Source organism: Crocodylus porosus, unplaced genomic scaffold (assembly GCF_001723895.1).
Source record: "Crocodylus porosus isolate Cpor-Errol unplaced genomic scaffold, CroPor_comp1, whole genome shotgun sequence".
NCBI lineage: Eukaryota > Metazoa > Chordata > Crocodylia > Crocodylidae > Crocodylus > Crocodylus porosus.
The window spans coordinates 127,536,992-127,549,704 of NW_017728943.1; positions in this window are offsets into that span (position 1 = coordinate 127,536,992).

Sequence of the window (12,713 nt, forward strand, 5' to 3'; positions counted from 1 at the left end):
AATATTGTTATTCACCCTTTTAGGGTGTTTTAATTAGTAAAAGCATGAGTGAGTTACATTTGTAGAAATCTAAACATTCACAGTGCCACCCAGCCTTCCCCTGCTGTAGGAAGGACATTCAGTAGACAGGGGACCCCAACACAATTCAGGCAGCAGTACCCTATAGTTTGTGGCAGGCACCCCTGCAGGGCAGAGACAAATAATTCACGGGTTTTGTGAGAAAAAAAACATCTAACTGGAACACCATTTTAATGTCAAAATAGTTTAGAAATTCATACATGCTTGTATGCTTATTTATAGCAATAGTCGCTTCATTGGAATGTGTGGAAAAGTAATCCTTGTACAGACAGAAAAAAAATAGAGACCAAGCCAATACCTGCCCAACCCTCATGCACAGTTTGGTGTGCTACCTCCGCGGTAGTGGTGGTGCACATACCACTACCACCACCACCATCTCTGGTCTCTTATGTGCTCCCCCTCCATGCCACCCCTGCACACAGCCTCCTGCTCAGAACTGAACAGCACAGAGTCATCAGCAGTAAGTAGCTGGCACCAGGCAGTAGGGAAGAGGGAGGGCTTTCATACAACACCTCGGGTGCAAGGACCCACTAGGCATTGGGAGGAGGGAGGGCCTTCACCTGCCATCCTGGGTAGTAAGACACACTAGGCAGTAGAGAAGAGAGAGGGCCATTGCCCCCCACCCTGGATGCTAAGACCAACCAGGCTGTTTAATATTTGGCATCAACATAGAGAACAGAAATCAAGATGGAATACTTATTTATAGCAACAGTTACTTGATCAGAATGTCTCTTGATCAGTATGTTTGAAAAGGTGGGACCTGAGCTAGAAACACTGATACCAAACAGGCAGTAGGAAGGAGGGTCTTTGCTCACCACCCCAGATCCTAAGACCCACCAGGCAGTGGGAAAGAGGGAGGGCCTTGTTGGGATGTCTATTATGCAAATTCAAATTCCATATGAAACTATAAAGATTGCTTTTTGCTATAAATAAATGGTCTCTGTTTACTGTACCATTATACATGGAGAGATTGGTGGTGGGGAGTGAAGTCAATATTCCACCCCAACCCCACTGACACCCCACCATTTCAACAATATTTCACAACTTCCCAACATTTAACAAAGCCATATGCTGCACTAAATACAAGGTGGCAGGTATTCATGGTGTCACATGGGCAGGGAAGGGGAGCAGGGAAAACAGCCCCTTTGTGGGGTCCCCATGGAAACTGTTCCAAGACTGGGCAGCTTAGGGATGCTGGGAAATGTAGTCCTAAAACCTGGAAAAGTAACAGCTATTGGATTTGGCACCCCCAACCCCTCTGCTCCCCCACACAGCATAATATTAATTAGTACACCATTAATTTTGTTATAAGTGTTCATGGCACACATCTGCTTTGGCAACAAAACAGCCACCACCCACCCACCCACCAGTCCACCTCACTGCCATCACCGTTAGCCACCCAGGGCGGCACCCACTAACCAGCTTGGACAGCACCCGCAACTCTCACCCCTGTATATTTCTGATATGATATATACAGTTAAAAAATCATATACACATTATCCTTACTTTCTAACATGTGGGAGGGGAAGGGAGGGGAGAGAATGATGCACATGGTTTGGCGTTGGGATCACCATGGGGTTGCCTACAGAAGACAAGACAGAGCCTATGGGGGTGCATTTGGCAGGGTTTTGGGGTGATCATGGCTTGGCATGGAGGTGGGGAGGGGCACAGCATAAGGCTTCCGGTGTGGGCAGGGACTGTGGAGGCTGGTTTATGGGCAAACATGCACCAACTGCTGTAATTCATTAGGAAAGACATTATTACCAGGGGTAGATTGGTATTTGGCTCCTCCTGCTGGAATTTGTGGGGAATTGCACACAGGGCTTAATTCATTCAAAAGCCCATGGCCTGCAAACATACACCTGATGCACCAAAATAAATTAGTTTAAACATTTTGAAGCTTGTTAAATTAATGAGGGTTAAATGCCACGATGTGTACAAGCACCCCTGTGAATTAGGCGTCTCGTGTAGATGTGCCCACTTATACTGATGAGTGTAATATCTGTACCAAGCATAAATCTGCCATCATAGGCATCCAAAACAAAAGAGCAAAATGATAGGTTTCAATAATGTCAGAGGTATCTAAAGAATCTAATGGTTCCAAGAATTTCTTTCCCAAACCAACATAGCTGAGATAGTCTAGATGGCATTCATTTTACTCCTGGATGGGATACTTTCCATCTACTAGCATTTCAATCCCATTAATAACAGCCCCGATTGGTCTGCTCTTCCTCAACTTCTAGGGGAATTGTCAACTTGTTTCTTGATGCCTCCTGGTTGGACCCAGGAAATATTTTCTCTAGCCCAAATGGCAGAAAACCACTTGAAAGCATTGCATTCATCAGGATGGAGAGAGAAAAAGACCTTTATGAAAGCAATTGCTTAAAATTTCTATACCGTTTTTAAAATGCAAACATTATTCTGTCCACATATATATTAACTTTTTTTGCTGCTTTTTCTTCTTTCATGACCAGTAGGATCAATCCAGTGTGATCTTCATCAAAACAATTACATGTTCTTCACTTTGCCACTCATTCTGGCTGAGCACAAATTACCTTTATCAGGATATCTCTTCCATGCCTTGAGTAATCATTTTTTTGTGTGCATGGCTTCACTGAACTAGGAAAAACTGTAAGTGCTCTTCATACTACTCTATTTTCTTTTTTCTGTCTAATAAATTAGTGTATCCAAGCAGCTATACTATTTTTATGGGTCTTGATGATTCCTTGTCATCTTAATCTGATGAAAGCATCTTATAGCAAATAACACTTAAAATACCTGGGAAGACTGCTCTCTGAATATGTAGTATTGCATAGACACTACAAGCTCAAGATGTTTCAGTTGCTACTGCATTGCAACTTCTTTTCTTTCACAGTAGGCAGGTCCTTAGAGTTAACATTAACTCACTTTGCTGATTTCCACAGGGTTATAAGATTGGAAAAAAAGCGGAGCAGAGCACAGCAGTACAACTGAAACAGATGCTCACTGCACTCTACAACCAAAAAGCAGAAATATAGGCCAGGGACCAGAAAATATAAGTAAGTGACAAGCAGATGCTGGAAAAGGATGTGAAAGAAGTCACGCAAATTATAGAAATGGGGATGGGAGGGGGAACATCTTCCTTGTCAGAGATTCTTAAAAGGTCTATTAGTTTAAGTCTGTAAACCTGGTAAGAAGGAAGTTTAAGTTTAACCAGTAAATAATTACACTTACAAACATTACACCAGCACTGTTCTTGTATCTACGCTAAAAAAGGAGCAATGCTCTCTGTATCGTAAGACTACAGTTTTTCTTACAGAATGTGCACCATGATATATACGTTTACACACACATGTATACACAAACACAAATAAGAAACCTCTCTCTCTTTCCTACCACAAACGTAAACCACAAGCTGAGAACAAAACAAGGCAATTTATAGTCATTTGTGCTTTATAGAACCCTTTGCTTTCTTAGCAGGAGCATTTGTTACTTCATTCATTTATAAGTGAAACCTACAATATAAGCAATGGATATGTTTATACGAGATTGTTATGCTTACATAAAATGCTGAAAACTATTTCAAATGTGATGGCCACTTGCTCTGACCTGTTTTCTCACCTTCAGCTTAGCAACTGACACCATGAGCCCAGCGGGAGAACAGTAAGCTCCTGCAGTGAAAATAGCCACACTGATAGACCTGTTTTTAGTACCTCCCTCTGTTTGCTAAATTTTAGTTCTAATTAATTCACCAGTTAATTCTCAGTGGTGTCTCAATGTCTCATACGTCAGACTCAGCTGGTGCATCATTGGTCTGCAGCTAAACACCTGCAGATGGAAGCTTGACAAACATTGGCTTTCAATGACTGGAATTTGTTGTTTAATTCAACATTAGCTGAGTCTCATAGGGCATTTATGCATGTACTCTGGGAGTTGGAGGGACCTCTTCAATTAGAGCGGCTCTGATAGCTCATTGAACAAGCTTTAGTTAAAGCGCCCCCACTGCCATTTTTCAGTGTTAGGACACTAAAATACGAGACGCTGGAGTCTGCTGTGTCACGGTGATTAACATGCTCCAGCAGACTCTTTTAATTTAGTCTACTCCAATGCACGTTGGATCAGCCTCACTGCACATATATAGGAGATTAATTGCCATTAACCTAGGACACTAGTGAACACTGGGGTTCAGAGTAGCAATTATCTAGTCCTGGGTCAGTTCAGATGTGCATAGCAGGAGAGAAGGTGCAAAGACTGCCTGCTTAAATTTGGGACACAATTCAGTCTTTTCCTTTAATATAGAGCATAGAAGTTACTTCCTTGGCAAACCTATTCAAAATGGACCAGCTCATAACAAGGTGAAAAGGGCGAATTTGGAGGCATCTGACAAAGAAAGTTGCTTTGGACGTAGTCCTTTATAAGTCAGGAAGTTCCAGGTAGGAGCCTCTCATAATGCTCCACAGATGAGTCTATACTAATTATAATCTAAACACTATGTAAACCACCAATGTTTATTTCCCTACATTATTTTATAAAAGTTATGAAAATATCAAATACTATGAATACATTTCCCATATCCAAATAATGTAAAAATTTCAAACGTAATAATAAAAACTCATTTTGTATCTTATAAGCAAAAATTTGCAATAAAAACTAGTATAAGTTGTCACATACATTAAATAAAGGGACAGGGCAGATATTTGTTTGTCAAAAGGAATATTAATGACAACTTAGAACTCTTTACAAAGGGTGACTTAAGAAATAAGGGAGGTTGCTTGGTTGTTCCTCCAACTTGATAGTGGCTACACAGCCTGCAAAAAAGATGTCAATACAATTTTAAAAAGGACTATTATATTTTTACAATGAACTAACAATCTTTTACTAGACACATTTTGTACATCTGCTAATTATCAATTATTTAAATCACTACAGATTTTGCCATCCATTTTGGATTTTTCTTAATATAGCCCTTACTGAATATGAATGTGAATTAAAACAATAGAAACAAAGTATAGTTTGGATTATCAAGCTAAATGTGAAAATACACATATTCTGGTGCATTGATGACCTGCTAATTCAGTATAGGTCACCATAAAAAGTCTATTATAATCTGTTGCAGAGGCAGCTGAAAAGAAAAAAAATGAAATAAAAGACATATATACAGTTACAACAGCATAAGAACTGAGATATACACTGATCTATCAAATTGAGCATCCTGGCTGTGATGGCTTAAAGGAACATTCAAGAAATGTAAGTAATAGACAATTATGAAATAACTTACCCACAAGGAGAATTTCTTCATAATAAAAATGAAGTCATTATTGGTCTATATACTGAAGCATAAGAAATTAATGGAACACAAGGTTTGTGTGAACTGTAGTGATTTAATTACATTGTGTTTTCATTATCCACATTAAAAAAAAATTTTACTAAGTGGAATGGTACCTTGTAGCAGTGAGTTCTACAGGATAATACTTTATTGAACAAAGCAATTTATCAAAAAAGATAATACCAAAAGAAGTAGACCTGCTTCCCTTGCTCATATAGTCTAGAAGTCATTATTTTCCTTATGTAAACCTTTGAGTATTAGTGAAAAAATCTCAGTAACCTGACTGCAATTAGAATGATGTAGGACCAAAAAAAAAATTTGACTACATGATCATTATATGACCATTTTATACACACACACACACACACACACACACACCATAGACATACACATGCATGTATGTATGTATTTTTTATTTTACTTATGTTCTAAATATGATTTTCTGCACATATAGATGAAAAAATGTAGTTGCAGGAAATTTGACGTTATTTCCAACTTCGGGGCATATATTAATTGTGAATTAGTTTAAAATAAATTAATTTTCTATTCTATTTAAAAATATTTCTTCGTACTTTACTGGTTGTGTCTACACATGCAAATGATGAGGGGTGGGTTTACTCTAGAGTAAATAACTAGGGTAAACCAACCCAAGGCAGGTGTCTAGACATGCGAAGGTGTGGGGAAAGATTTGCTGCTCTTGGTAGCAGTCTGCTCCTCCCCCCTCCAGCTCCATACCACCCCCATGCAGCAGCCAAAGAGGACTCTAGCCCAGGAGTAGCAGGGAGCATGTGGCCATGAGACAGCTGTCTCTTGGTGGGGGCTGAGATTGCTCCCTGCGCCAGGAGCTGCCTGTTACCAGGGTATCTCCACCACTGGAGACTGGGTGTTGACAATGTCCCCCTGCCCTGGCAGCAGGGAGTTCCTGGCTCTCGCTCTCTGATCTGTGGAGGGGGGCTTGGAAAGATCTGCAGGGGTGGGGCAGATCACAGCATCTCTGCAGAAAAAGACCTGGGGGTTACAGTGGACAAGACGCTGAATGAGTCAGCAGTGCCCTTGTTGCAAAGAAGGCCATAGGCATACTGGGCTGCATTGTTAAGTGTGTTGACAGCAAGTCAAGGAAAGTGATTATTTCCCTCTATTCAGCAATGGTGAGGCCACATCTGGAATACTGTGTTCAGTTGTGAGTGCCCCACTACAGGAAGAATGTGGACAAAATTGAAGACAGTCCAATGGAGAGTACCGAAAATGGTTCGGGGGATGGAGGGAACTAGGCTTATTCAGTCTGGAGAAGAGAAGCCTGAGAGGGGATTTAATAGCAGCCTTTAACTACCTGAAGGGAGGTTTGAAAGGGGATGGAGCTAGACTGTTCTCAGTGGTGGCAGATGACAGAATGAGGAGCAATGGTCTGAAGTTACAACACGGGAAGTTTAGGTTAGATATTAGGAAGAATTTTCTCACTAGGAGGGTAGTAAAACACTCGAACAAGTTACTCAGAGATGTAGTGGACTCTCCATCTTTGGAGGTTTTTAAGACCTGGCTAGACAAAGCTTTGGCTGGGATGATCTTTTTGGAGATGGTCCTGTCTTAAACAGGGGGTTGGACTAGATGACCTCTTGAGGTCCCTTCCAACCCTAATTTTCTATGATTCTATGATCACCTGATTCAGGCTTCAGGCTGGTACCTGCCCCTGACAGGGTCAGTTCCCAACCAGCCTTGGGCTGAGTGGAGAAGTCTGCATGTGCAGCCTGAAGCTGGCTGGGCCAAAACAGAACAGGTCCCCTTCCACCTCCACACTCCATATGCAGGCTTCCCCAAGGCTGGCTAGGAACTGTTCCAGTTGGGGTAGGTCCCAGCCAGCTCTAGGCTGGGCAGGGAACTCTGAGCCCCCACTTTGCAATCACAGAGTGGGGGCTGTGCTGTGCAATTGTGGAGCGGGGGCTGGGAACAAGCTCTGAGCCTGTTCTCAGCCCCCGTTCCATGATTGTGGAGTTGTGGCTGGGAGCTCCCTGCTGCCAGGGCAGGGGAACGTTGTCTGCAACCAAGCTCCAGTGGCAAAGCTTGCTGCCCAGCTGACCAGAAGCAAGTTTGCTCCTGGTTGGCCATCTACACATGCCATACTGCACAGTAACTAATCATGGTCATGATCTATTGAGGTCCCTTCCGACCCTAGCATCTATGAATCTATATGAATCTATGAGTAAATTTGCTGCTTGTATTTACTAGAGCAAATTACTGCACAGCGGATGCATCTATATGAGATGCTATTTCGCTGTAGTGGTGAATTATGTTGCTGCAGCTTGTTGCTATGGTGACAGTGTCAGCAGGCCTGAACCGTGATGCCAACACTACTGCATGGTAGCAAGAAGTTACTGAGCAGTTGGAAATGACCCATGTGGCACTGGGACTGCACAGTAACAACTGTGCAGTCTGGCACATGTGTAGACATGCCCAGTACGCATCAGTTCATGTAGATGGTGATGCTCACTGCACAGTAATTTGCACTAATCTTCAGCAAAGCTTCTCATGTAGATGAGCCCACTTTTCTGAATCATTTGTATTTTAAAAATCTCATAAAAAAATCAATATCACCATTTATACCATAAATTTCCAATATGTTCTTCCCCTGGTATTTTCTGTTAATGATGAGTTATGAGTTACTAGGGGTAGGAGTTAAGATTTAAACAGAGATTTCTGTTTCCAACCCACATCTCTGCCTATCCATTAGATCCTCTGATTCCTCTGAATTCTCAAACAGACAATGGGAACAGAGAATTCATGTACATTAATCGCATGCATTTCCTGGTAAATATTCCATGGTCTCTTCAGTTAAAATTATTCTAAGAAAAATCTTACAATTCCCAATCAATATTTTAACCATTTTGAGCAGTCCCACCTGTGACCCTTTATGCCTTTTTACCTCCTTGTCCTGCTAAATAATCAATATTTGCATTGAAGATCAGTACCAAACAGCTAAGATCAAAATAGAAGGAAGAACAGATCAATAAATCATGAACTTTTCTCTCCTGTCTCTTTCAGGTTTAACAAAACAGTTACTCCAACAGCTAAGCCTACAGCCAACATTGTTATATTGCTGCTTCTAAGGTCAGGATGGTTTTCAGTTTGATACAGATACAGCAATTCTTTCCTCATTTGCTTCCTAGCTGTAAATAAGGAGGAGATCTAAAATGAGAGTCCTACCTGGTAATGAACTTATCTGTGAAGTTTGTGTTTAGCTCACCTTGCACAAAACAAAAATGTCACTAAATTGGCATGATCCTAACTTTAAATTATACTTTCCAATGTGAAGTACGATGCAGTTCTTTCATCTCCCTCATATATAATGAACATATATGTCTCATAATGTATTCACTGTTGAACACTGAATCTTTTCACTTCAGACTGAAGAAACATAATTCATCAAGGACAATAGTGCCTCAGACTTCTGTGTAGAAAAATAAGATTTTCAGTCCAACTGGTTCCAGAAGGGTAGTTTCTTGAAAGAGTGGAATTCTGTATTTGTATAGTGAAGACAGATAATCGAGAGTCAGAAAGTCTGTGTTCCAGTCATGGTAGGACCCAGAGAGTTCTAATGAATGGATTTGTTTCATCTTGGCTGGAAATGGCCAGTGGTGTCCCTCAGAGGTCCATGCTTGGTCCAGTGCTATTCAACATCTTCATCAATGATTGGGATGTGGGGGTGAAAAGCTCACTGGCCAAGTTCATGGATGACACCAAGTTATGGGGAAGTGTGGTCATGGTTAAAGATAGGCTGCAGATATAGGTGGACCTAGACAGGCTTGCAAGTCGGGCGGACTGGAACCAGATGAAGTTCAACATCAAGAAATGTAAAGTGCTTTACCTGGGTACGGACAATCCTCTGAACACCTACAGGCTTGGCAATGCCAACCTGAGCAGCCCTGTGAATGAAAGGAACCTGCGAGTAGTAAGAGACCGCAGTATGAACATGAGCAGGCAGTGCGACGCGCTAGCCAGCAGGGCTAACAATACCCTGGCATGCATCAATCAATTCATCTCCAGCAAAACCAAAGAAGTGATTTCCCACTCTACTCAGCACTGGTGAGACCACAGCTGGAGTATTTCATCCGGTTCTGGGTGCTGCACTTTAACAAGGACATGGTAAATCTTGAGAGTCCAGAGATCTGCCCATATTATCACAGACTTGTGTGGCAAGCCATACAAGGAAAGGCTAAGGGATCTGGGGCTCTTCATCCTGAAAAAAAGAAGGCTGAAAGGAAACTTGGTAGCAGCTTACTGCTATGTCAGAGGCGTACATCATGGGCTTGGTGAACAACTGTTCACCAGGGCACCCTTGGGGAAAAATAGGAGTAATGGTCACAAAATCCTGGAAGACCACTTCAGGCTCAACATTAGGAAAAACTGCTTCATGACTATGGTGTCCAGACTATAGAATAAGCTCCCTCCAGAGGTGGTGTAATTGCCTACCCTGGAAATCTTCAAGAGGAGACTGGACAGTCATCTTGCTGGGGTCACCTGACCCTAGCTGTCTTTCCTATTTGGTGCAAAGGGCTGGACCCAATGATCTCCCAAGGTCCCTTCCAGCCTTACAATCTATGAATCTATATTCGTATTAACTTGACTTGAACAGTACATTTAGGTTCTGAGCCCATAAATATTAATTCAGGTGTTAATTTTACATCTCTGAGTAGTCCTGATAATCTCAGTGGGATGCCATTGTACAGTTAAGTATGCTCATTAGTACTTTCAGGATTATGGCTATTAATCTATGCCTCAGTTTCCCTATTTATAAAATACAGATAACTTCTACTTGCTTCACAGGGGATTGAGGAGCACATTATTACTTGTATAACACTGAAATACGCAAATATAAATAGTTACACTGGCAGAACATAGTCTGACTGTATTTCTTGGGTGGTGGTAGGAACATCACTATAAAAATTTACATTCCAAAGGAAGAATCCCCTTTTGAAGGTTTATGTGTATTCCAGAAGATAAATTCTCCCTCAGAAAAATCAAAGAACAAACAACAGAGCTGCTGAGCACACCTCTGCAAAAAATTATTTTTTTTCTTCAGAGGGTATTTCCTCTTCCCCCTTCCTCTTGAGGAATAGGGAAGGTTGTTTCAGGGAGGAGGTGAGTTTCTCACTCATTTGTGGAACTCCACCGTAATGAGTGAATTAATAATTCATACAGCCAGAAAGCAAGAACAACAAATTCCCTCTCAATTAACATGTTTCTTGTGCCAATTTTTTCCCTCAAGATTTTCCCAGATCTTCCCCACCCTAATTAATTTAAAAAACTATATTTCCAGCATGCTCTGTTGCATGGTTATCCTCACTTGAATACTTATTTATGAATACAAGTTTTCCTCAGTTTCTAGCGTTGTATGAGATGCTATTGATAGATGGACCACTTTGCTATGTGGAGTGAGTCGATGTGGAAATGTCTTCCTTTTTATCTTCACCATGGGACTCTAGGAAATCCTTTGCTACTACTTGGATCAACAACATTGCATTAACAGTTCTGTGGGGAAAAAACAACCTAACACACACCCTCACATATGGTGAACCTTCACATACCTGTAGAAATGAATTTAGGATATATCTGTTTGCACTATTAGAAATCTATGGTTAAATCCCCATCCCCTTTAAGAAATGGAGAAGATTTTAATACACCACCTCCTCAACAGTCATTTAAGCACAGTGTAAGTAGAGGATAGACTCTTTCTCCAGAACAGAAAGGACTCAAGGCCACATCATTAGAGGCATGGGTTTATTCAACATAATGTTTAAGCAAAATAAACAATCCCTCAGGGCTATCATTCCCATTGACTCCATTCCCTTGCTCCAAGGTCTGATGCATGAAAATGTCTAAGCACTTCATAGAGATCATCTGATCCATCCTGATGGAGAAAGAAAATAGAACAGAACTGGCTGGCTGGAGGGGAAGACCACTGTATGGAGTGTCATAGTCTTCAGTGAATTGATACGGTAACAATATAGGCAAAAATATGACAATAAAACTGTGCCTCCATGGCCTATGCACAGATAGGAAATCTGTTCAAAAGCGGGGACCGGGGTGAGATAGTTGTTGATAGAGATAATGAACATTGTTCCCCTCATACCTCACGAATTGTGGGCAATAAAGATAGCACAGCCTCAAGTTGTAATACCTTTTTGCAATTTGCCTTTCCCCCACTCCAAAGTCCTGGCTGCTTTCTGCAGCCAATTTGTTTGTATGGCTGTTCCATGGAGCTGCCTGTCAAAGGCTAAGGTGTGTATTAGATGACAGCTAGTTTAAGAACCTCGGAAATGTTATAATGGATAAGAGCTGTGGTTGACTTTGTCTGTGAAACTGCCTCCAACAGTGGTCAACTCTAATTTTTTTCAGTGGCCAGAAATCCCCTGACCTCACAGGGAAGTGTTTTCCTAATTCCTAATAATTAGAGAAGGTGAAGCTTCATGTGACTTCCGATTATTTTATCCTTTATTAATTTTAATGTTTATTTAAAATGTTTTTACCATAAATTTATTATTATAGCACTGATTTTTTGTGATTTGTAAAGATGCCTGGTCCTTCTTGACATCTTGCTAAATTATTGAAACGCTGTTACATTCTGTGGCAATGAGTTCTACAAAATCATCCCAAAGGCTTCTGCATGGCTGGCCCTGCCTCTGAGAATCCCTCTCAAGTCATGCTGCATGGGACATTTAGTATGTGTTAAAAACACAAGTGTTTGGAAGTTCAAGTTTCAGGGCCTCTGATCAGGCAGTCCATCCTGGGCCAAGTACCTCAGGAGCCAAACCTGCAGTATGCCCTGAGCTAATGAACTTGGTCCCAGTTCAGAAACAGCAAGCTTCTTCGCTGACTGCTGGGAGCAGTGCTTATTCATTTAGTATCAGCTGGGACCATTGGTTTCCAGACAGGTCAACCATTCTGACTTAGCCTGCTGTGGCAAACATCTCAGCTCTCAAGCTCTCTGTTTTCCTTGGTTCCCAACTTCTAGTTTTTAGCTCTTCCTTGGACTTTAGCTCTAAATTTCCCTTTTAGATCTATGTTCTGGCTTTTGACCCTGGCTTGGTTGTGTGACACTTTCAATTTGTGGGCTTCCCCACTGAGGCTTGATAGCTCAGCTTGTGACCTTCTGGATTCTGACCCTGGATCACAGCATAGATGCTGCTCCAGTTTCTCCCTCCAGATCTGGGAATTAGCCCTGGGGCCCTTATCCCTCCCTTAGAGAGCTAATTCCCATGCCATACCACCCATGACCTAGTCCCCTAACATCAAGCAGTAAAAGATGTGCTAAGTGCACTTATATCATAGGAAACTT